At 36.2% G+C, this 25,502-nt stretch overlaps 2 non-coding genes across 2 annotated transcripts; both read left to right on the forward strand.

The window, feature by feature from the left end:
- Window positions 1-13,169: 13,169 nt before the first annotated feature.
- Window positions 13,170-13,243, forward strand: TRNAP-UGG (transfer RNA proline (anticodon UGG)). Its single transcript has one exon. It is a non-coding gene; the product is annotated as a tRNA-Pro (tRNA).
- Window positions 13,244-13,382: 139 nt separating this feature from the next.
- Window positions 13,383-13,456, forward strand: TRNAW-CCA (transfer RNA tryptophan (anticodon CCA)). The gene has a single exon. It is a non-coding gene; the product is annotated as a tRNA-Trp (tRNA).
- The last annotated feature ends 12,046 nt before the right edge of the window (window positions 13,457-25,502 follow it).

Genomic DNA, 25,502 nt, shown 5'->3' on the forward strand with positions numbered 1-25,502 from the left:
TAATCAGCGATATGCTCGTATTGGTGATGTTATTGTTGCTGTAATCAAAGACGCATTGCCCCAAATGCCTCTAGAAAGATCCGAAGTAATTCGAGCTGTAATTGTACGTACATGTAAAGAGTTCAAATGCGAAGACGGTATAATAATCCGCTATGATGACAATGCTGCGGTTATAATTGATCAAAAAGGCAATCCAAAAGGAACTCGAGTTTTTGGCGCGATTGCCGAGGAATTGAGAGAATTGAATTTTACCAAAATAGTTTCATTAGCTCCTGAAGTATTATAAATACTAGTAGGCGAAATTGAGACCAAAGAATTAATTTAGTAGATTGTGTTTTACGTATATGTTTTAAAATCCAAAATGAAAAAAAAAAAAAGAAAACATGTTGATTATAGAAAAATTAGGAGGAACCTAGAATTAGAGTCTTATGGGCAAGGACACTATTGCTGATTTACTAACCTCTATAAGAAATGCGGACATGAATAAAAAAGGAACAGTTCGAGTAGTATCTACAAATATTACCGAAAACATTGTTAAAATACTTCTACGAGAGGGTTTTATTGAAAGTGTTCGGAAACATCAGGAACGTAACAGATATTTCTTGGTTTCAACTTTGCGACATCAAAAGAGAAAGACTATAAAAGGAATATATAGAACAAGAACCTTTTTAAAGCGTATCAGCCGACCCGGCTTACGAATTTATACCAACTATCAAGGAATTCCTAAAGTTTTGGGTGGAATGGGAATTGCTATTCTTTCTACTTCTCGAGGAATAATGACAGATCGAGAAGCTCGACTAAACAGAATTGGGGGAGAAGTCTTATGTTATATATGGTAATCGCCCCGCCTATAGTGCTCGAATTCTATCTCGCCCTTCCTATTTTTAAAATAAAAATAGAAAAATAGGAGAAAAAAAATATGACAGAAAAAAAAAATAGGAGAGAAAAAAAAAACCCGAGAGAAGCAAAAGTAACTTTCGAAGGTTTAGTTACGGAAGCCCTACCCAATGGAATGTTCCGCGTTCGGCTAGAGAATGACACCATCATCCTAGGCTATATTTCAGGAAAGATACGGTCTAGTTCTATACGAATACTGATGGGGGATAGGGTCAAAATTGAAGTAAGTCGTTATGATTCAAGCAAGGGACGTATAATTTATAGACTTCCCCATAAGGATTCGAAGCGTATCGAAGACTCGAAGGATAGCGAAGATTTGAAGGATAGCGAAGATTTGAAGGATACCAAAGATTCAAAGGATTAGGTTTTTCTTTTTTTTTCTAGGGTAATAAATTCTAAGTTCTAAAATTCAAGCGAAGAGACTTATTTTTTCCAAAAGATTAGATTCATAGTTTAAAAAAGGATACGGAAATATGAAAATAAGAGCTTCCGTTCGTAAAATTTGTACAAAATGTCGACTGATTCGTAGGCGTGGACGAATTAGAGTCATTTGCTCTAATCCGAAGCATAAACAAAGACAGGGGTAATCTTTCGAAAAAGAACTTTACTTTCTAAAAAGTAAAAAAAAGTACCCGCGGAAATGTTCCAATTCCAAATAAAATAATTTCATTTAAAATAATTAAAGTAAAGGGTTTATTTTACCCTGAAACGGATATCTTTGTATCTTTTTTTCTTTTTTTTATTTCTAACTCATATTTATGAGATAATAAAATATGGCAAAAGCTATACCAAAAATTGGTTCACGTAAGAAAGTGCGTATTGGTTTACGTAGGAATGCACGTTTTAGTTTACGGAAGAGTGCACGTAGAATAACAAAAGGGGTTATTCATGTTCAAGCTAGTTTCAACAATACCATTATAACTGTTACAGACCCACAAGGTCGGGTGGTTTTTTGGTCCTCGGCCGGTACTTGTGGATTCAAAAGCTCAAGAAAAGCATCACCCTATGCTGGTCAAAGAACAGCAGTAGATGCTATTCGTACAGTAGGTTTGCAACGAGCAGAAGTTATGGTAAAGGGCGCTGGTAGTGGAAGAGATGCCGCATTACGAGCCATTGCTAAAAGTGGTGTGCGATTAAGTTGTATACGCGATGTAACACCTATGCCGCATAATGGATGTCGACCGCCTAAAAAAAGACGTCTGTAAAAGAATTAACCCGCTTTCAACTTTCATTTCAAGAGAAATAAACGATTCAATGATAAAATAATAATACTAGTCTATTATGGTTCGAGAGGAGGTAGCAGGATCCACTCAAACACTACAGTGGAAGTGTGTTGAATCAAGAGTAGATAGTAAGCGCCTTTATTATGGTCGTTTCATTCTGTCCCCGCTTAGAAAAGGTCAAGCGGACACCGTCGGTATTGCCTTGCGAAGAGCTTTACTTGGAGAAATAGAAGGAACATGTATCACACGTGCAAAATTTGGGAGCGTGCCGCACGAGTATTCTACAATAGCAGGTATTGAAGAATCCGTACAAGAAATTTTACTAAATTTGAAAGAAATTGTATTGAGAAGTAATCTCTATGGAGTTAGAGACGCATCCATTTGCGTCAAAGGTCCTAGATACATAACTGCTCAAGATATCATCTTACCGCCTTCCGTAGAAATCGTTGATACGGCACAACCTATAGCTAACTTGACAGAGCCCATTGATTTCTGTATTGATTTACAGATCAAGAGAGATCGTGGATATCAGACAGAACTCAGAAAGAACTATCAAGATGGAAGTTATCCTATAGATGCTGTATCCATGCCTGTTCGAAATGTGAATTATAGTATTTTTTCTTGTGGGAATGGAAATGAAAAACACGAGATACTTTTTCTAGAAATATGGACTAATGGAAGTTTAACCCCTAAGGAAGCACTTTATGAGGCTTCTCGTAATTTGATTGATTTATTTCTTCCTTTTCTACACGCGGAGGAAGAGGGCGCTAGTTTCGAAGAAAATAAAAACAGGTTTACTCCACCCCTTTTTACTTTTCAAAAAAGATTAACTAATCTAAAGAAAAACAAAAAAGGAATTCCATTGAATTGTATTTTTATTGATCAATTAGAATTGACTTCTAGAACGTATAATTGTCTAAAAAGGGCCAATATACATACACTATTGGACCTTTTGAGTAAGACTGAAGAAGATCTTCTGAGAATTGACAGTTTTCGTATGGAAGATAGAAAACATATATGGGACACTCTAGAGAAGCATCTCCCAATTGATTTACTTAAGAATAAACTCTCGTTTTAAATCCATTGCAATTTTTTTTCTTCTTCTTTTTCGAGTTAGAATAAAAAGAAAACAATTTAGCATCTTTGGTACAATCTATATTTTCGCGAAATGGATCATAATAAAATGGATTTTAGGTATCTAGGGAAGATTCACTTGGAAGTAACTATTTCCTAGATACCTATGGTACTTCACGGTTGAATGAATCAAAAAATATCTAAAAAAGACCTAAAGTTAATGATTTATCAATGGGTAATGTTGCTCCAATACCTAACCAAAGAGCTACTACAGTACCGATTAAAAAAACGGTCGTAGCTACTGGGCGGCGAAATGGATTTTGGAATTTATTGACATTCTCTAGAAAAGGTACTGTCAATAAGCCTGTTGGCACAGAAACCATTAAAAGAACGCCCAATAACTTATTGGGTACCGTACGGAGTATTTGAAACACGGGAAAGAAGTACCACTCGGGTAATATTTCCAGAGGAGTTGCAAACGGATCTGCCGGTTCACCAATCATTGATGGCTCGAGAACCGCTAAACCTACATTACATGCAATAGTACCTAGAATTACTACTGGAAAAATATATAAAAGATCGTTGGGCCATGCGGGTTCCCCGTAATAATTATGTCCCATCCCTTTAGCTAATTTAGCTCTTAATACAGGATCATTTAAGTCTGGTTTCTTTGTTATTGGGATAGGTGAACTCTTTAGGATCCATCCCCCAAAGGAACCGGACATGAGAATTTATCATCATCCGGCTCGAGCAAGAGTGAAAGAAATAAGACCGCGGAAGATCCTTAATAGAATTAAGGTTTATAATGACTCAATGACTCTAGGCAAGAAAAGCTTTATCAGATTCTCTTTTCCGAAGTTGCACCTACAACTACTCATTGAAAATAATCCTATTCTTATGGGTAAATGCTCAATATCCAAGTGGGCTTACAAATTTGATCATGATCAATTGCTTTGTGGATTGTCTCATGTCTCTTGATTAGTTGGTATTTATCCCCTCAATATCGCAAGTTTCTTACCTCCAAACAAAATATTTACTTGTTACTAATAAAAAATCAAAAAGTTTAGCCTACATTCTTCCTTAGATCCCTTCTTTTACTCCGATAGTATTGCGGATCACAATCGATGCAAAGAAAATGAATGCATTTCCATACTATAATAAAAAGGTAAGTGTAATAAATAGAGAACTGGATCATGTCACATGACTTATTCCATTTCTACTCTATGGGATCTTACGGAGCCTGTTCATGGATGACATGGTTGCGGTATGATCATAGAAGATATTCTCCTCAAGTGAACCAGCCTATCCTTCCTAGGTAGGGGACTTACATGTTGATTGGATGCGGAGACACCTTTGGTTGTGAATTCTAATGTGGCAGATCCAATTCTTTATCTGCATGGCCAAATCAATAATTCAAGTCACACACTCCCATAATCCGCCTTTTTTCTTTCGTAAAATTAACTTCAACTATTTGTATTGTATAAAAATACTTTGGAGTTGAAGAGAAGTATCCAAATGACATGTGTTATTTTACAATAACCCATGCTTGTAGCAATGAAATACCAAAACCTACCCGATATGATATATGATAATTATAATTCTCTATGATATGCCTTCCCTATAAAGGACCCGAAATACCTTGCTTACGTATCATTGGAAAGTGCATTAACATAAATACGGCAGTAAGCAGAGGCAGTACAAAGGTATGTAAACTATAAAAACGAGTCAAAGTGGATTGGCCCACACTAGCACTTCCGCGTAATAACTCCACTAAAGGCGATCCTATTACCGGAATGGCGTCAGGTACACCTGTCACAATTTTGACTGCCCAATAGCCAATTTGATCCCAAGGCAAAGAATAACCAGTTACACCAAATGATGCAGTCAAAACAGCCAAAACCACACCTGTGACCCAAGTTAATTCGCGGGGTTTTTTAAATCCCCCTGTGAGATACACACGAAATACATGCAGGATCATCATTAAAACCATCATACTTGCTGACCATCGATGAACTGATCGGATTAACCAACCAAAGTTGGCCTCGGTCATTATGTATTGAACCGAGGAAAAAGCCTCTGTAACGGTTGGTCGGTAGTAAAAAGTCATAGCAAAACCGGTAGCGACTTGTACTAGAAAACAAGTAAGTGTAATTCCCCCTAAACAATAAAATATGTTGACATGGGGAGGAACATATTTACTAGTTATATCATCTGCAATTGCCTGAATCTCAAGACGTTCCTCAAACCAATCATATACTTTATTGAGATAGGTAACTAACCCGAGTCCCCCTCTAAGAGCCGTATATGAAAATTTCATCTCGTACGGCTCAAGCAGAAACACAAAAATTTTCAACGAATATTAGAAAAAAGGTTCAAAACTTCATCAGCCACTGAATTGGGTCGATTTGCCTTGAAGATATCAAATAAGAAAAATCCGGAATATCTTCTTTGTGATGATAATGCCAAAAAATCTCAAGTTGGCGCGTCTTTCTTTCTTCCTTTCCCTTATGTTGGTCATTAGAGGCTTCTTGACTTTTCTCTTCCCTATAAAGGATTTGTTTTTTTATGCGTAATATAGAAATTATCTTGTTGAGATCCTATGAATCAGTTCAATTAAAACCTTAGATTCATACTAGAGCCACGATGATTTAGTCTCAAGCTAAACAAAAGGCAAGGGTTCTTCGAATAAGAACCGCTTGATAATCATTTATTGAATCAGTGTAATGACTCGACAAAATCGAGAGAAAAAAAGTTGTCTTTTGGGCAAACAAAATTGGAAGGAAGAAAATTTCTTTTTTATTTTTATTTAAGAACTACTTGAATTTTTCAGTCTGGTTGCGAGGTCTTAATAGTGAGTATGAATCATAGTTCCATTTTTTTTTGATCCACTCTATCTATTTCGTGTTCCAGATACTAGAATAAATAATATCTGACGAATTAGAATCATCTTGATAGAGATAACAGGCCCTTTCTATGTATTATCAATAGGATCAATTCTAACAAGTCACACACTCATATTCCAGAGATACCGAAACAAAAAAATTCCGCGGTCGAACTACCATAATATCTAGAAATGTAGATCTTAAACTAGAAAGGCTTTTTTGGATGGAAAAACTCTGACTTCCTAGTTTTAGTTAGTAGAAACCTAATTGGTTAAAATTCCGTCCAGTAAAACGGAAGAATTATAAATTTCTAAAATGATAGATAGGAATATAGCGAATAAAGCCATTGCGATCCCCATAAAAGGAGTAGTCCCCCAACCCGGGGCGACTTTCCCATATTCCGAATTCAAGGGTTTCAGTAAACTACCTGCACCAGTTCGTTTTGGCCTAGGTTTAGAACTATCTTCAACGGTTTGTGTAGCCATAAATTCTATTTAATCATTGGTGTTGACTTTGTATACTATTCCGTTGTAGTTGTAAATACACGATCTTTTCGTAGATCCATTGTAATCTTGAAATTCTATAAAAATGGAAACAGCAACTTTAGTCGCCATCTCCATATCTGGTTTACTTGTAAGCTTTACTGGGTATGCCTTATATACCGCGTTTGGGCAACCCTCTCAACAATTAAGAGATCCATTCGAAGAACACGGAGACTAATTTAAGTAAGAAGTCTCCCAGATAGGGGGACTTCTTACTTAAATGAAATTATTTTATTCTTTTAGTTGGAGTTGGTGGAACCTTAGGTGGTTCTCGGAAGAAGATAGCGAAAAAAATTATCCCTAAAGTCGAAACTAAAAGGAACGTATAAACCAATGCTTCCATAGATTCGATCCTGGTTTATTTACAATTATAACTTCCACACCTATTCATTTGTCATTTGGGATAATTTCCCATATAAAGAAAGAAAAAGAGTCAAAGAAAGGATGGGAGATGTTTCCCATGTCAAATCAAAAAAGAGAGGTGAAAGATACTATAACAATGTGTATCAAACTGCCTGTTTCCTTGTAGTTGGATCTCCCACTTTTTGGAATGTTCCAAATTCCACTTGAGCATCCAAATCTGGATCAATACCAGCAAAAACATCTCGGAACAATGTTCTAGCGCCATGCCAAATGTGTCCGAAAAAGAAGAGCAAAGCAAAGGTAGCATGACCAAAAGTGAACCAACCCCTTGGACTGCTGCGAAAAACACCATCAGATTTCAAAGTAGCCCGGTCTAATTCAAAAATTTCCCCTAATTGAGAACGCCTCGCATATTTTTTTACAGTAGCAGGATCAGAATAACTTACTCCATTAAGTTCGCCACCATAGAACTCCACCGTTACACCTACTTGTTCAACACTATATTTGGATTCTGCTCTTCTAAAAGGAACGTCTGCTCTAACAATTCCCTCCTCATCTACCAAAACAACCGGAAATGTTTCAAAAAAAGTAGGCATACGGCGTACAAAAAGCTCACGTCCTTCTTTATCTCTAAAGACGGGATGTCCTAACCATCCAACAGCTATTCCATCCCCATTGTCCATTGAGCCTGCTCTGAATAATCCCCCTTTTGCCGGATTATTACCAATATAATCATAAAAGGCTAATTTTTCGGGAATTTTAGACCAAGCTTCTGATAAACTAAGATTTTCGGCTAAACCATTGCTAACTCTTCGATATATTTCTTGCTGAAAGTATCCCTGATCCCACTGATAACGAGTAGGCCCAAATAATTCGATTGGGGTCGTTGCTGACCCATACCACATAGTTCCAGCAACTACGAAAGCTGCAAAAAAAACAGCAGCGATACTACTGGAAAGTACAGTTTCAATATTGCCCATACGTAATCCTTTATATAGACGTTGAGGCGGACGGACACTAAGATGGAATAAGCCCGCTAATATACCCAATGTACCCGCAGCAATATGATGAGAAGCTATTCCCCCCGGAACAAAAGGATCAAAACCTTCTGCACCCCACGCTGGATTTACAGCTTGTACTTTTCCAGTTAGTCCATAAGGATCGGATACCCATATCCCAGGACCATACAAACCCGTTACATGAAATGCCCCAAAGCCAAAGCAAGCCACCCCTGCAAGAAATAAATGAATTCCAAAGATCTTGGGCAAATCCAAAGAGGGTTTTCCCGTCCGCTCATCAGAGAATATTTCTAGGTCCCAATATACCCAATGCCAGATCGCTGCCAAGAAACACAAGCCAGAAAACACAATATGCGTACCTGCCACACCTTCATAACTCCAAATACCCGGATTTGTTACAGTTCCTCCTGAAATACTCCAACCACCCCACGAATCCGTTATTCCTAAACGAGTCATGAAGGGAATTACGAACATACCTTGTCTCCACATTGGATCCAGAACAGGATCAGAGGGATCAAAAACTGCTAATTCGTATAAAGCCATTGAGCCAGCCCAACCAGAAACTAGAGCTGTGTGCATTATATGCACCGCAAGCAATCGACCCGGATCATTCAATACGACAGTATGAACACGATACCAAGGCAAACCCATGGAAATACCCCTTTAGCAAAGAAAAATAGACACGATGTCGCTTTATTTTATCGCATTGAAAAAGACTATCCATATCCTATGTACCTAACCCTTCTAGGGGATTCTGTGTCAGAAAGCGCGAATATTTATTTCATTCCATTAAAAATAAGAAGCCAATTCTGTTCATAAGAAGAAAGAGAAGCAGATCTATTCTATACTCGATAAGTGCCAATATGCAATGGGTAACTTGGCCAATTTGGAAAAAACGAAGAATAGATCGCTACCCCTCTTTGTTTAGCATTCAAATCACCCATTCCCTTTTCTTTATTCAATCTGTCTTACATTCCTTATATGTATAACCTTTCAATCTACGTATTAATAGAATCTATAATATTCATATAGAATAAGAATAAAAATTAAGACAATAAACTGCGGATTCTTTCTTTCTGTTCCATTCTTACGTTTCCATATTAAAGTGTGGTTTTCTTACTTAAATTTAATAATATTAATCTAATATGCCCATTGGTGTTCCAAAAGTACCTTACCGGATTCCTGGAGATGAAGAAGCGACTTGGGTTGACTTATACAATGTTATGTATCGAGAAAGGACACTTTTTTTAGGTCAAGAGATTCGTTGCGAGATCACGAATCATATTACAGGTCTCATGGTATATCTGAGTATAGAAGATGGAATTAGTGATATTTTTTTGTTTATAAACTCCCCAGGCGGGTGGCTAATCTCAGGAATGGCTATTTTTGATACGATGCAAACGGTGACACCAGATATATATACAATATGCCTCGGAATAGCCGCCTCCATGGCGTCCTTCATTCTGCTTGGAGGAGAACCCACCAAGCGTATAGCATTCCCTCACGCGAGGATTATGCTTCACCAACCTGCTAGTGCTTATTATCGGGCAAGGACACCAGAATTTTTACTAGAAGTAGAAGAGTTACACAAAGTTCGCGAAATGATCACAAGGGTTTATGCAGTAAGAACAGGCAAGCCTTTTTGGGTTGTATCCGAAGACATGGAAAGGGATGTTTTTATGTCAGCAGACGAAGCCAAAGCTTATGGACTTGTCGATATTGTAGGGGATGAAATGATTGACAAGCACTGCGATACTGATCCAGTGTGGTTTCCAGAAATGTTTAAGGATTGGTAGTGTCCGGATTTCTTGTAAAGTTATTTCACAGCTAAATTCGTGTTTTCCTCGATTTAATAGAAAATAGAAAGACTTCATGATGAGCAATCATCAGGTTAAGATGGATCTAAACCAATCCATTTTTTTCTATATACATACAACATGCCGACGGTTAAACAACTTATTAGAAACGCAAGACAGCCAATACGAAATGCTCGAAAAACGGCCGCGCTTAAAGGATGCCCTCAGCGTCGAGGAACATGTGCTAGGGTGTATGTGCGACTCGTTCAGATCATGACTTCAAACAAATATAAAAAAAATTGAAGTATCCATGATTAGTACCAATGAATAGGATATAGCTTCTCTATCCTAGATTTCTATGGTATATGGAATTTATGGTTTCCTTTGGTGCAAATCCAATTATCTAAATTGGAAATAAGAAGCAATTCTCCCATTGGTAGCAAATGGTTATCCATTAAGCGGAGGAAATAGTAATAAAAAGAAAAAGGCTTATGCTCCTTTATCTTAAAAGAACGGACTAACAGGGTCAGCTACTTAGCCAACTTTCATAATTAAATACCGTCACTGTATGGATAACTCTTATTGTGAAAAGAGCTATTTACTCTATAATGGATAGGTAGAGCCAAAGAATGTGGACTATACAAGTTCGCAATACCTTTTGATGAAAGAAAGGGCTCCGGTGTATAGAGAGGGCCTCACCGTTTAAAAGGGAACCATAGAAACGATGGAACCCACTATTTTTTTTAGTATTATTAGAATGAATTTGTTATTTCGTATAGAAATAACTGAACGGAGTGGAATAAAAAATCGTGGTTGGGAAGGTTACTATAGCAAAAGCCATTGGAATTAATATTTTATATATCGGAATAATTAGTTTTGTTATTAATGAGAAAAAGGGTGGCTAAAAGAAGAGAAATCATTAGTTATTCATTAAGGTTAATTTGATTCAATGACCAGAGTTCCGCGAGGATATATAGCCCGGAGACGACGAACAAAAATGCGTTCATTTGCCTCAAACTTTAGAGGGGCTCATTTAAGACTTAATCGAATGATTACCCAACAGGTAAAAAGAGCTTTTGTTTCCTCTCATCGAGATAGAGGTAGGCAAAAGAGGGATTTTCGTCGTTTGTGGATCACTCGGATAAACGCAGCAACGCGGGTATATAAAGTATTCGATAGTTATAGTAAATTAATACACAACCTGTACAAGAAGAAATTGATTCTTAATCGTAAAATGCTTGCACAAGTAGCTGTATCAAATCCAAATAATCTTTACACGATTTCCAATAAAATAAAGATCATCAATTAAAGGTATAAATAAAGTAATATACTGGAATAATAAAAGATGAATTCCCGGAGAGGGAACTCCGGGAAGATACAATAAATTAAGATTAAGTGGTAGGAATCAACGAGCTGGATTACTTTCTTTATAATATATATAGGTCTGGCCCTTTCGAATTCGAATAAAACATCAACAATCGGAACTTAAGTTCCGGTTGTTGTTTCTTAAATTTTGGTTGTTGTTTCTTAAGTTTCGATTGGAATTGTACTTTTGCGTTAATTGAGGAATATGTCTATTTTTTCTGGGTCTAGAACCTGTAATTATTGAAATTGACTGGGCTTGAAATTGCTTTTCGTTCTCATAGTTACGAAACGGTAAGAAAGATAAAATACGAGCCTGTTTTATAGCAAGAGTAATTAATCGTTGTTGTTTCAAGGTTAATCTATTTATTCGTCTCGATAATATTTTTCCTTGTTCACTAATAAATCTATTAATTAAACTCATGTTTCTATAATCAATTCGATCTCCCGGGCCAATCCGGGGACGCCTACGAAAAGGTTGTTTAGATTTACGAAAAGGTTGCTTGAATTTACGAAAAGTTTGCTTGGATTTACGAAAGGGTTGCTTGGATTTATTAAAAGTTTGCTTGGATTTACTAAAGGGTTGCTTAGATTTAAGAAAAGGTTGTTTAGATGTATACATGATTTATTCCTTATTTAAAATTTGAAAATTTGAAATTACACTTCTTTATTTTATTAATTTAGGATCCAGAAGAAGTAGTTTTTCTTTGATCCATATCTTATTTGATTCATATTATAGTATATGAATACCCTCTATACATATGAAATAATATCTACCGGAAATCAGATGAGTTGATTTGTATTTTGTATTCTATACTATGTTTTCTTTATATATTAAATATGAAGTTCTTACTCTTTCTGTTGTTTGGAAAGATCAAACACACGATGTTCCTATTTCTTTATTTCGTGATGAGTCGTATGCTTGCGACAATAACGACAAAATTTTTTGAATTCTAATTGTCCGGGTGTATTGTGGCGATTCTTTTGAGTACTATATCTAGAAATCCCCGTCGATTCCTCATTGGCACCTTTTCGAACACAACTGATGCATTCCAAAATAACTCTGATTCTAACATCTTTTCCCTTGGCCATGAACCTCCTTTTCTTTTTGGATTGACTTAACTTAATTCTTCTACTTATTCTTTTATTCTTCTATTTTGAATCCGAAGAAGAAGAATAAAATTCATTAGAATAATTTTTTTTTATTCTTTAATTAAGTAATAAAAAATAGAGAAATAATTAAAGAATACAATCCTTGTCGAATTAGCAAAGATTTTGGTTCGAAATCCTTTCATTTAATTAGCCAGCCCCGCCTTTTCTATGCTCTGATTTCTGAGGCCTTATTTAGCTTGGGTACCCCTTTAAATTGAATTTCTATTTTCAAAAATGGGGTTTACCAAATTTTTAATGACTCTGAGGTTCAACCCAATCCATCTTTTCTTTCTTTTTCCTTCCGATACTAAAAAAAGATTGAAAAGGATCAAATTTTGTCATATCACGAAGAAATCTATCCCTCCCATAGCAATAACTAGAATTAAAAAAAAGGGAATGACAAAGCATCTGGGAATAAACGATTAATTTCTATCAATAAACCTGCTAAAGCACCAAACCATAGAGTACTTAGCACGGGTGCTACAGAGAGATATGTTTTTATATCCCGCATTGAAAATCCTCCTTCCTTGTTGGAATACATATATGATCATAAACTCTTGCCCAAGATTGTTATGCTATATATAAAATGAACCATATCGACGAAATTTTCCTATCCCTAAAAAAGAAAAAGATGACCCCTTCTTCCTATATATTACCAAGGAAAAGTAATCCTTCTTTTATAGGCGAAATTATATTGGATTTTATATGTATATAATTCCTTAATTATATGAGACCAAAAAGAAGAAATGACACGAGGGTTCTATATATAGATAGAGAAAGAAAGAAGAAGAAAATTATGATGTGGAAAAGAAGACAGGAATTGTGTACAATGGCATTGTACAACAATTTAATTTGGAAAAGGGATGTAGCGCAGCTTGGTAGCGCGTTTGTTTTGGGTACAAAATGTCACAGGTTCAAATCCTGTCATCCCTACCTATTACTTCTTTCTTCTTTATAGGCAGTAGCGACGAGATCAATTAAAGTAAAGTGGGTATAACTTGAATTTGTGGAGACTATACGTACGTGAGATACATTAGGAATAGAAAAAGATTTTCTTTTTGAATGAATGAAAGCGCTCTTAGTTCAGTTCGGTAGAACGCGGGTCTCCAAAACCCGATGTCGTAGGTTCAAATCCTACAGAGCGTGATTCCATCTATTTTATGTCGAAGCAGAGTAAAATAACTTAACAAAATTGAATTGTAACTCCAATTTCAATTTGACCTCCTCTCTGGTCTGGAGGAGGTCAATCAAAAAAAAAAAATGACTCAATCAAAGATCCAACTGATCCCCACGCCTGTATTGCAAATACGCAGTCACGAATAATCCCGCTAAAGTAATAGGAATTAGGCCTAAGACGATTCCAAATAGAAAAACTTCAATCATTTCGATTTGTTCGAGGGGATAAAAAAAGAGGTACGATCTATCCCTAAATAGTACTCTAAATTATCCACGAATCTCAATGACCAAGAAAAGAATTCCTAATTAGTCTGGAAAAGAGTCGTAGAATGCCAGGAATCCCAAAGAAAGATTTTTCTTTTCTGAATTATAATTATTCAGTCAATTCAAATAAGGCGTATCTTGTTCAAGCCAATAAATAGAGCTGGGGTTATAGTTAAAGCAGCCAGTAGAAAACCAAAATAACTAGTTAAAGTAAGCATGAAAGAGTTAAATTCCATTTATTTTTTTTTACTACACTACATATGTTGGTAAAGCATTTACCTAAGTTATGGAAAATTCATAATTCATCAGTTATTTTAGATAATACTAAAAAACAAGATAGAGTAAGATACAGAAGTGTAAAAGAAAGTGGATTCATCAGATGATACATGAGTCCCTAATTCCGAATCAAGAGATTTGTTGTGGAATTTGTCAATTGAGTAAAGTAATAATATTAAGAACTAGATCATCTAACCCCATTGAATGAAAAAAAGAAATTCAATTTTCAGGGAAATTTTTGAATAAGAGATAAATAAACAATTGAATTTGAAAAAAAAAACTTCTTTCTATTTTGGATAATTTCTTTTTCAATAGGACCCTCTTTTTGGAGTGAACGATCGAATATTCCCCTATTCCTTCTTATTTTAACTGATTGTATTCCATATGGAATAAGAGGAGAACAAAAGCATTCCACGACCTGCCAAGGGGCTGTTAAAAAAAAAAAAAAAAGAAAGCTCTTCCTTGAATTTACTTTATTTTTATTCCTTTTTCGAACTCCAACCAAAGTAGATTCGAAGACGAGTCACTTCAATTATCCTTTTAAGTTCTATTCTATCTTCTGTCTTTCCCTATTTCATCTCGTAAAGTTCCGCGCTCGCAGTTTGGTCAAGAAAGTTAGACCTAATCCAACAAACAATACAAGGATGAATTACGAATTATGAAAGGATAGATTTCACATATACTTGTCCTTGTATTGTGTCAGTATGAGAATATCCTTCCTAAATTATTTATCCAAACCTATTGATCATTAACTTAGATTTTCCCAAGATTTTGGCTGCTATTCCGAATTACTCTATTATTCCGAAGCCAATGAAAAGTAAGTAGAACCTACAAAAATGGGGTTTTCTATTGATGCCTTGAATAACATATAGCTTACCTATAGACAAAAAAAAAATAAAAAAGTAATTATGTTTCGGAACCAGGCAAAACCAGATTGCTGTGCCATAGGAAGGATAGCTATACTAATTCGGTATACTCAAAATACACCTTTGGTACAAAATTGACAATCTCACAAGGATGAAATATCAGTAATTTTCTATTTACTGGTCGATCCCATCTTTTACGGAATCAATTCCTTTTTTGAATGTACAAAAATTTTGGGAGTTCAGCATGTCTGGAAGCACGGGAGAACGTTCTTTTGCTGATATTATTACCAGTATTCGATACTGGGTTATTCATAGCATTACTATACCTTCCCTATTCATTGCGGGTTGGTTATTTGTCAGTACGGGTTTAGCTTATGACGTGTTTGGAAGTCCTAGGCCAAACGAGTATTTCACGGAAAGCCGACAAGGAATTCCGTTAATAACCGACCGTTTTGATTCTTTAGAACAACTCGATGAATTTAGTAGATCCTTTTAGGAGGCCCTCAATGACCATAGATCGAACCTATCCTATTTTTACAGTGCGATGGCTGGCTATTCACGGACTAGCTGTACCTACTGTTTTTTTCTTGGGATCAATATCAGCAATGCAGTTCATCCAACGATAAAACAAATTCCAACTATAGAACTATGACACAATCAAACCCGAATGAACAAAATGTTGAATTGAATCGTACCAGTCTATACTGGGGTTTATTACTCATTTTTGTACTTGCTGTTTTATTTTCCAATTACTTCTTCAATTGAGAGAAAGAAAGAGACTAATAAGAATTCTCTTATCCCATTTGGAAGGATACCATCCTTATAACTACCCATGACTGTTTTTGTCTCTAGCATGACCAATTGATAAAATGTGGAGGAAAGTAGGGGAAATGGCCGATACTACTGGAAGAATTCCTCTTTGGCTGATAGGTACTGTAGCTGGTATTGCTGTGATTGGTTTAGTAGGTGTTTTCTTTTATGGTTCATATTCTGGATTGGGTTCATCTCTATAGTAATCGGAGGGACCAGATTGTAAACATGAAAAAGTAGGAGCTTAGCGGGTCCTTACCCCCCTTTATCTGATTAGAGCGGAAAGGACCCGCGGAATTTTTATTTTACTCTTATAACGCGAATTGAATCTATTCGATTCACTCTTATGAAGCAACAAGAAAAAGAGATCACTCGAGGATCCAATATCTTATTCCACGAAGGAAGTATCCTGAAAATCCTTGATTTAGTTTCGAGTAATAAACTAATAAAACCTTAATCAAAACTATTCAACTAGCCTAAAAATAAAAAAACCTTCAATGGAAGAGTTTACTTTTTTTTTGCAAAATTTCTGTAAATTTGAAGTTGAACTTAATTAAACAAGCCAAGCAATTTGCTCACAATCACAAGAAATTTTTCCCCCGCCATATTTTCTTCCCCTCTGTTTGTCCACTACCTCGGCTAAACCTAAGCAAAAGAAAAAGAGGTCCAAGAGACAGACCCGAATAAAGAAGAAATAGTAATCTTTGACGAATTAGGAAGAAAAAGGATTCTTATTTTGATACAAGAAGAATCGGCACAAGAAAAAGGCTTTTTCTTGTGCCGAATAGACGATTAAGAAGACCTGCAATCCCTCCGAAAAAGAAGAAATTTTAATTTGATTGTTCTCGCCTTTGCCTTGGATTCTCTTCTTTTGCATGGGATATAAATAAGGAATTCCAGACATCTCATAAACAAAAAGCAGTCTAAACAAAAAAAGGATTTCCAAAATAGATCATAGATAATTCTAGCAATTGCCAATAAATCGAGGCTTTTTACCAACTTGATGGTAAGAAATCCCGGGACCTAGAAATTCATTTCGTACAATTGAACCTTTTCAAACTGTTTCTTTTTGAGAACCAAAAAAACTTGTGCCAAAATAACGGATGCGAAGAAGAACAAAAGGCCTTGGACACGTAATGGATCCTGAAGCACGATTTCTGCGTCCCCCTGACCAAAACCTCCCACATTAGGATTGCTTGTTAATGGTTGATCAAGCTTGATGGATTCCCCCTCTGAAACAAGAAGTTCTGGTCCGGGAGGTATAATATCAATCACTTGGCGTCCATCTGATGCATCAACTATGGATATTTCATACCCCCCCTTTTCTTTACGTAGTATTTTTCTTACTATACCTGTTGACGTAGCATTATAGACTGTATTGTTACTCTTGCTACCATCAGGATAGATCTGTCCTCTTCCTCGGTTTCCCCCTACATATATGGGATATTTTAAGAAATGAGCATCTTTCTTCGTAGCAGGATCAGGGGAAAGAATGGGAAAGACAATTTCACTATATTTCTTACCGGGAACAGGGCCTATCACAAGAATGTTTTTTTTATCGGGACGATAACTCTGAAAAGCAAGATTTCCTATCTTTTCTTTTAACTCAGGGGAAATACGATCGGGCGGCGCTAATTCGAATCCCTCGGGCAAAATAAGAACAGCACCTACATTCAACCCTCCCTTTTTTCCATTAGCAAGAACTTGTTTCAATTGCATATCATAAGGAATTCGAAGAACTGCTTCAAATACAGTATCGGGAAGCACAGCTTGGGGAACTTCAATATCGACGGGCTTGCTAGCTAAATGGCAATTGGCACATACAATTCGTCCAGTTGCTTCTCGTGGGTTTTCATAACCCTGCTGCGCAAAAATGGGATATGCATTTGAAATAGATGTCCGAGTTATTACGTATATCATGATCGATACAGAAATCGATCGAGTTATCTGTTCCTTTACCCAAGAAAAAGTATTTCTATTTTCCATGTCCAATCGCAGATCCCAGAATTTCTACAATAAATTAGATAGGTAGCTAAGCTAATCTAGTTCCCTATACACGAATCTGTTGTCATTCTACTGCAACAGTTGTACTGCAATGATGAATACCTTAAAGTAGGTATAAATAGAAAGAATTTTGCTAAAATGGAAAAGGGCTTTCTTTCTAAAAAAAGATGCTTGCTAATTTGATTAATATTAATATCGGGAGATCAAATGAATTTATGCTTCACTAATTGAATGATAAATGACTACAAGCGAAGGAGATAGACGATTTAAACAAAAAAAGACCCAAAATTTCAAACATGTATCTAGAATTACTGGAAAACTACAAACAAAAATAGTGAAAATAAGCTCGTTAGGAGCCCATCCAAAATCGTTGTAGACCCAACGAATTACTAGTTCCCAACCACGGGTGGAGTGAAATCCAACAAAAAAATCAGTAACTAAAAGAATAAAAAAAGCTTTTATTGAGTCATTTAAATTATAGAAGAATTCCTGAACCCAAGAATTCAAAATGACAAGTTCCTCTTTACCCAGAAAAAAAGAACCACTTAGAATAGCCAAACAGATTATATTTGTCGAGAAATGCAAAATGGTATGGAGATGATCCTCATTATTTATTTTGACCCATTGTATTATTTCCTTGTGTATTCCTGTAGGAGGTTTTTGTACATGTGTCTTTAGTTTCCCTTTTATCATCTCGTCCAAGAGAGAAAGTTCTTCTAATTCTATGAATCTTTCTAGAATCCTTTTCTCTTGAATATCAGTTAAGAGAGTTTCGGATTGCCTGGTATTCCACCAATTCTTAATCCAAAGTTCCAGACATTTGTTAAATGAGGAAGAGACCCCCCAAGGCAAAAGTACGATAAATACAAGATATAGTAAAGAAGGCAATGCTTTCTTTTTTTTCATTTTTGATCTGTAAATGGAGTTGTTAATGAATATGCTTCATTCGCTGACTCTATTCCATTCCCTGACTCTATATGATGATATTTCTATTTCATGATATTTCTATTTCTTTGAAGCAAAAACTCTATAGGTTTGATACCCTGTATCTATTCTTCTTTTTTGTATATTAGTTATTAGTGGAATTTCAGTGCATTGGGTTCTTTCTTAGATCTAGATGGAATGAAATAGTGAAATAGAATAAAAAAAAAGCCCTTTCGGATGAAAAAGGAAGAATAGTATGCGATATATCTAACTTGGATAAAAAAAAATTAAAAGCAAATTTCTCTTATCCTCGTTTGTTCCTTCCTTTAGATAAATACTTAAAAATCCCCTTACAATAACAAATCCAATTTAGAAGGGACTTCCTCCCTGTGTTGAGAAAACTTTTCTTCTTCCAATTCTTCTTTTCTTCATTCAACTCAGTTCAAAAAAGATACCTCAAAATACTTCAATTGGTACGCGCAAGAAATAGGCCAATTCGGCAGCTTTTTGTTCAATTTCTCGTGGAGTAAAAAATTTATCATCAGTACGAGTCAAGGGAATGATCCCCTGGCCCCGGATTTCCATATAAAGAATACGACGAGGATAAAGACCCTCTTTAACCTGAATTCTAATTGATTGGATATCCCGCATAAGGAATCGAAGGAAGACGCGACGTTTTATTCCAGGGAATCCCCAACGAAAAATGCACACTATTCCCTCTTTTCTATCGAATCGGTCATAACCACTACCTACATTCCACAAAATAGTACACCACAAGTAGGAGCTAATGAATAGGCCTGCGATTCCGTAGAAAGACATCACGACCCCCTGCGGAAAAAAAAGAATTTCTTGAGATGGAAGTATAGATATAATATTCTTACCAAGATAACTGGAAATCCCAACCGATAAGAATCCTAGTGAACCTAGAAAAAGAATACAGGCCCAGAAAAAATTACCCCTTTTTCGAGAACCTTTTAGAAGTTCTACCCATATGTGTTCTGATCGCCAATTCATATTAGATATACTAAATCCAGCAGCGGTCGATTGAAATTGAGAGAATAAGCTAAATAATTTTGACTTTACTTTTTTTGATTCTGAAATCGCCTTCAGCAACTAGTACTCCTGTGAAATAATAGGTTAGATACATTGACTTTCTATTCAAAAAATATTCGTTGATTCAATTAAAATAAATAAAATAAAACTCGCTATACCTGGCTCTGCATATTCATGCATTTATGCTCGTAGCCTATATCCGCATCCATAACCGTTTTTCATTTGTGTGTAGAAAGTGTGTGTAGAAAAAGCCACATACCCTACCATATTATATTACTTACACTAAAAAATACTAGACAATCTTATTTTTTTGCACATAAAGAAATAAAGAAGTCATTGCAATTGCCGGAAATACTAAGCCTACTAAAGGCACGAAAATAGAAGGTAAGTTTAAATCCGTCATGGAATAGGTGTCTCAATTCAAATTTACTATTTCTATCTAGTCGAAAAATATCTTAAGATTCTTATGATATAATTAAGTATATCTATTATAAGGAATATTGACTATTGTATTGTATTTTTTATTTTTAGTTTGAAAAATATTCTGTAAAAAAAATGAAAGGATAATAAGAAAATTCCAAAAAAGGAGAACTAATTAAAAAGATTTTATTTTGATTTTCCCATCCTCATGGCCTTTCTATCTTTCTAATCTAATTTGAAATTGGATTCAAAAGAAAGCGGTTAGAATTTACTTCCTGCATACATACTTCTCTAGAAGCGCATACAATAATGCGTGGTAAAGGCGGAAAAATAGTATATTCAATCAAAATCAAAGGGCAAATTATCTTACCTACTATAGATCCCCTACTACCCTCTTAGACTTTAAAAGGCGATATACCACCCAAAGAAAGGGTATGAAAATGCCGGGTGGAGTTAGCTTTTCGACGAAGACCTGTCCCGTGCAGCGAAGCCCTGTTAGTAAGACCCCCCGCAATAATGGATTATAGAAGAATATTATTCCAAATACTCCTCTGGACGCATATAGTAGCATTGCGATTCCGAATCTTTTTTATTTATGAATATGAACAGAAAAAATTCATTGTATCGTTGGGTCGGAGCGGAGGTTTGGTCCAGAAAAATTAGAAACAAAACGTCTACTCTACCGCATTGAAGTCTATAGCGCTGTATTTCCACGAAAGTATAATTCTTACCATCAGGATACGATCCTTTCTTTTGAACTAAACGTCTCTACGATGGGTCCAGGTTCTATGTCCAATCCCAAATCAAGGATTTCTCGCTCTTGATCGGAGTCATAAACTAAAAAAAAACTACCTTTTTATCCTTTTTCTCAAGGTTATAGAAAACTTCCTTATCTAGTTCTAGCATTTTGAAAAAAAAAAAATGCTTCTTTTTTTACACACAGTTCGAGTCACTTGTTGACTCACGATTACGCCTGTTAAAAGTTTCAAACGTCCTCTTTTTTGAAATTGAAAGAGAGTCCTATAAAAAGGTCTAACTTCCAAACTATGTCTTTTTTCATTCATTCTCCTTTAGTTTTTTTCTCTATCTAGAAGTGGAATAGAATAACCCGGTTGAAGGGTAATGATCATACGTCTGTAATGCATTGTATGGCCCAGAATAGGTCCTATTCTTCTACCTTTTCCAGGTAGTCGATGGCTATTCACAGCTACCACCTTAACACCAAAGAAGAGTTCGACCCAATGCTTTATTTCTGTCTTAGTGAATCCCGATTCGACATTAAAAGTATATTGATTCTTTCCCAATAAACGAAGACTTTTTTCTGTAAATACTGCGTATTTGATTCCATTATCATTATCATATGATAATACTATATTTTATTATTTTATTATTTTATTTGTATTTCTTTATTGTATTATACCTTAATATATATATTCTAGATATATAGAATAGACGAATCTCAATTTGTCAAGTCTCATGATCATATCATGATCTATTTTTATTCGGCTCAATCTTTTTTTTCTAAAAAAGATTGAGCCGAGTTTAATTGCAATCAATTAGAAGAATAAAGAAGAATTACTGCATTTCATAACTGATTTTTTTCTCTTTTTATTTCGTTTCTTTTTTATTTATACCTTCTTTATCTTTAGTTTTATCTAGTTAATCAATAGTATCTACCGGCTCGAACTCGAATTTGATCGCCTTCCATACTTCACAAGCTGCGGCTAGTTCAGGACTCCATTTGCAAGCTGCTCGGATAATTTCATTACCTTCGCGAGCAAGATCGCGCCCTTCGTTACGAGCTTGTACACAGGCTTCTAAAGCCACTCGATTAGCTGCTGCACCAGGTGCATTTCCCCAAGGATGTCCTAAAGTTCCTCCACCAAATTGTAATACAGAATCGTCCCCAAAGATTTCGGTCAGAGCTGGCATATGCCAAACATGAATACCACCTGAAGCTACCGGTATAACACCTGGCATGGATACCCAGTCCTGAGTGAAAAAGATACCGCGAGCACGATCTTTTTCAATAAAATCATCGCGCAATAAATCAACAAAACCTAAAGTCATTTCGCGTTCCCCTTCTAACTTACCTACTACTGTACCGGAGTGGATATGATCTCCCCCAGACATACGCAATGCTTTAGCTAATACACGGAAATGCATACCATGATTTTTCTGTCTATCAATAACTGCATGCATTGCACGGTGAATGTGAAGAAGTAGGCCATTGTCGCGGCAATAATGAGCCAAAGTAGTATTTGCGGTGAATCCCCCAGTTAAGTAGTCATGCATTACAATAGGAACCCCTAATTCTCTTGCAAATACAGCTCTCTTAATCATTTCTTCACATGTACCCGCAGTCGCATTCAAGTAATGCCCCTTGATTTCACCGGTTTCGGCCTGTGATTTATAAATAGCTTCGGCACAAAAGACAAAACGGTCTCTCCAGCGCATAAATGGTTGTGAGTTTACGTTTTCATCATCTTTGGTAAAATCAAGTCCACCACGTAGACACTCATAACACGCTCTACCATAATTTTTTGCGGATAATCCCAATTTTGGTTTAATAGTACATCCCAATAAAGGACGACCGTACTTGTTCAACTTATCTCTTTCAACTTGGATACCATGAGGCGGGCCTTGGAAAGTTTTTGAATAAGTAGGGGGAATTCGTAGATCCTCCAAACGTAGAGCACGTAGGGCTTTGAAACCAAATACGTTACCTACAATGGAAGTAAACATGTTAGTAACGGAACCCTCTTCAAATAGGTCTAATGGATAAGCTACATAACAGATCCATTGGTTGTCTTCCCCAGCAACAGGCTCGATGTGATAGCATCGTCCTTTGTAACGATCAAGACTGGTAAGTCCATCAGTCCAAACAGTTGTCCATGTACCAGTAGAAGATTCGGCAGCTACTGCAGCCCCTGCTTCTTCGGGCGGAACCCCAGGCTGAGGACTTACTCGGAATGCTGCCAAGATATCAGTATCCTTAGTTTCATACTCTGGGGTGTAGTAAGTCAATTTATAATCTTTAACACCAGCTTGAAATCCAACACCTGCTTTAGTTTCTGTTTGTGGTGACATAAGTCCCTCCCTATAACTCTTGAATTAAGAATTCTCACAATAACAGGGTCTACTCGATGTTAATTAGGCGTAAATGAAACTTTAGCAAAAATCTCGTAAAACAAAAAGGATATTCAATTAATATAATATCAACTCATTAAAGAAAATTGAGGGCATGCTTAGGTTAATGAATATGTTTCATTCATATATAATGCGTACACCCTGTGTATGTTCTATCCTATAGGAATTCCAATATAGGAATTCGATAGGAATTGAGTTGTTGTTATGGTAAGTTAACACGGTTCGTTATTAAACCATGGATTTGATTTACCAAATCCATAATTATTGTATACTCTTTGATAGATATAGCGCAACCCAAATTAATTCCTAATCCTTATTTTACAAGTTCTTAATAGTTCTCTTTTCTTATTTTGAATGCAAATACCTAACTAAATACTAATAAAATTCTTTGTTGACAGCAATCTATGCTTCACAGTAGTATATATTTTGTATATCGAAGTCCTAGATAGGAAAGTAGAGTAGGCACAGATCCTCCACAAAAGGCAAAATGTATATGAAAAAAAAGATTGATTGAACTTTCCAATGGACTCATTCCATGAGTAAACGATTGAATGGGATTCGCTTGGGCAACGAAATCAAGTCCTGGTCCCCTTTTCTCTCTTATTGAATTAACTAATTCATTTCCTTTTTACTTTTGGATTTTTTTTGATTTGATTTGGCATTATTCAACAATAAAAAAAGAAAAATTTCGACAAATTCCTTTTTTTTAATTATGTGATAATTATGAGAACCAATCCTACTACTTCTCCTCCCGGGGTTTCCACAATTGAAGAAAAAAGTACAGGTCGTATCGATCAAATTATTGGACCCGTGCTGGATGTCACTTTTCCCCCAGGCAAGTTACCTTATATTTATAACGCTTTGGTAGTCCAGAGTAGAGACACTGCCGATAAGCAAATTAATGTGACTTGTGAGGTACAACAATTATTAGGAAATAATCGAGTTAGAGCTGTAGCTATGAGTGCTACGGACGGGTTGATGAGAGGAATGGAAGTGATTGACACGGGAGCTCCTCTCAGTGTTCCGGTCGGTGGAGCTACTCTCGGACGAATTTTCAACGTTCTTGGGGAGCCTGTTGACAATTTGGGTCCTGTAGATAGTAGTGCAACGTTCCCTATTCATAGATCTGCGCCTGCCTTTATCGAGTTAGATACGAAATTATCCATCTTTGAAACAGGTATTAAGGTCGTCGATCTTTTAGCTCCTTATCGACGTGGAGGAAAAATAGGACTATTTGGGGGGGCTGGAGTAGGTAAAACAGTACTGATCATGGAATTAATCAATAACATTGCTAAAGCTCATGGGGGCGTATCCGTATTCGGTGGAGTAGGGGAACGGACTCGTGAAGGAAATGATCTTTATATGGAAATGAAGGAATCCGGAGTAATTAATGAAAAAAATATTGAGGAATCAAAGGTAGCTCTAGTCTATGGCCAAATGAATGAACCACCGGGAGCTCGTATGAGAGTTGGTTTAACTGCCCTAACTATGGCGGAATATTTCCGAGATGTTAATAAGCAAGACGTGCTTTTATTTATCGATAATATCTTTCGTTTTGTTCAAGCAGGATCAGAGGTATCCGCTTTATTAGGGAGAATGCCCTCCGCAGTGGGTTATCAACCTACTCTTAGTACAGAAATGGGTTCTTTGCAAGAAAGAATTGCTTCTACTAAAAAGGGATCTATAACTTCGATTCAAGCAGTTTATGTACCTGCAGACGATTTGACCGACCCTGCCCCTGCCACAACATTTGCACATTTGGATGCTACTACCGTACTTTCCAGAGGATTAGCTTCCAAGGGTATTTATCCAGCAGTAGATCCTTTAGATTCAACCTCGACTATGTTACAGCCTCGGATCGTTGGCAACGAACATTATGAAACTGCGCAAAGAGTTAAGGAAACTTTACAACGTTACAAAGAACTTCAGGACATTATCGCAATTCTTGGCTTGGATGAATTATCGGAAGAGGATCGTTTAACTGTAGCAAGAGCAAGAAAAATTGAGCGTTTCTTATCACAACCGTTCTTTGTGGCAGAAGTTTTTACTGGTTCTCCAGGAAAGTATGTTGCTCTTGCGGAAACTATTAGGGGATTTCAACTAATCCTTTCCGGAGAATTAGACGGCCTACCTGAACAGGCTTTTTATTTGGTGGGTAACATCGATGAAGCTAGCACGAAAGCTATAACCTTAGAAGAGGAGAACAAATCGAAGAAATGAAATTAAATCTTTATGTACTGACTCCTAAG

The sequence above is a fragment of the Triticum urartu genome, unplaced genomic scaffold, assembly GCF_056163025.1.
Source record: "Triticum urartu cultivar PI428250 unplaced genomic scaffold, HENAU_Tu73 scaffold2, whole genome shotgun sequence".
NCBI lineage: Eukaryota > Viridiplantae > Streptophyta > Magnoliopsida > Poales > Poaceae > Triticum > Triticum urartu.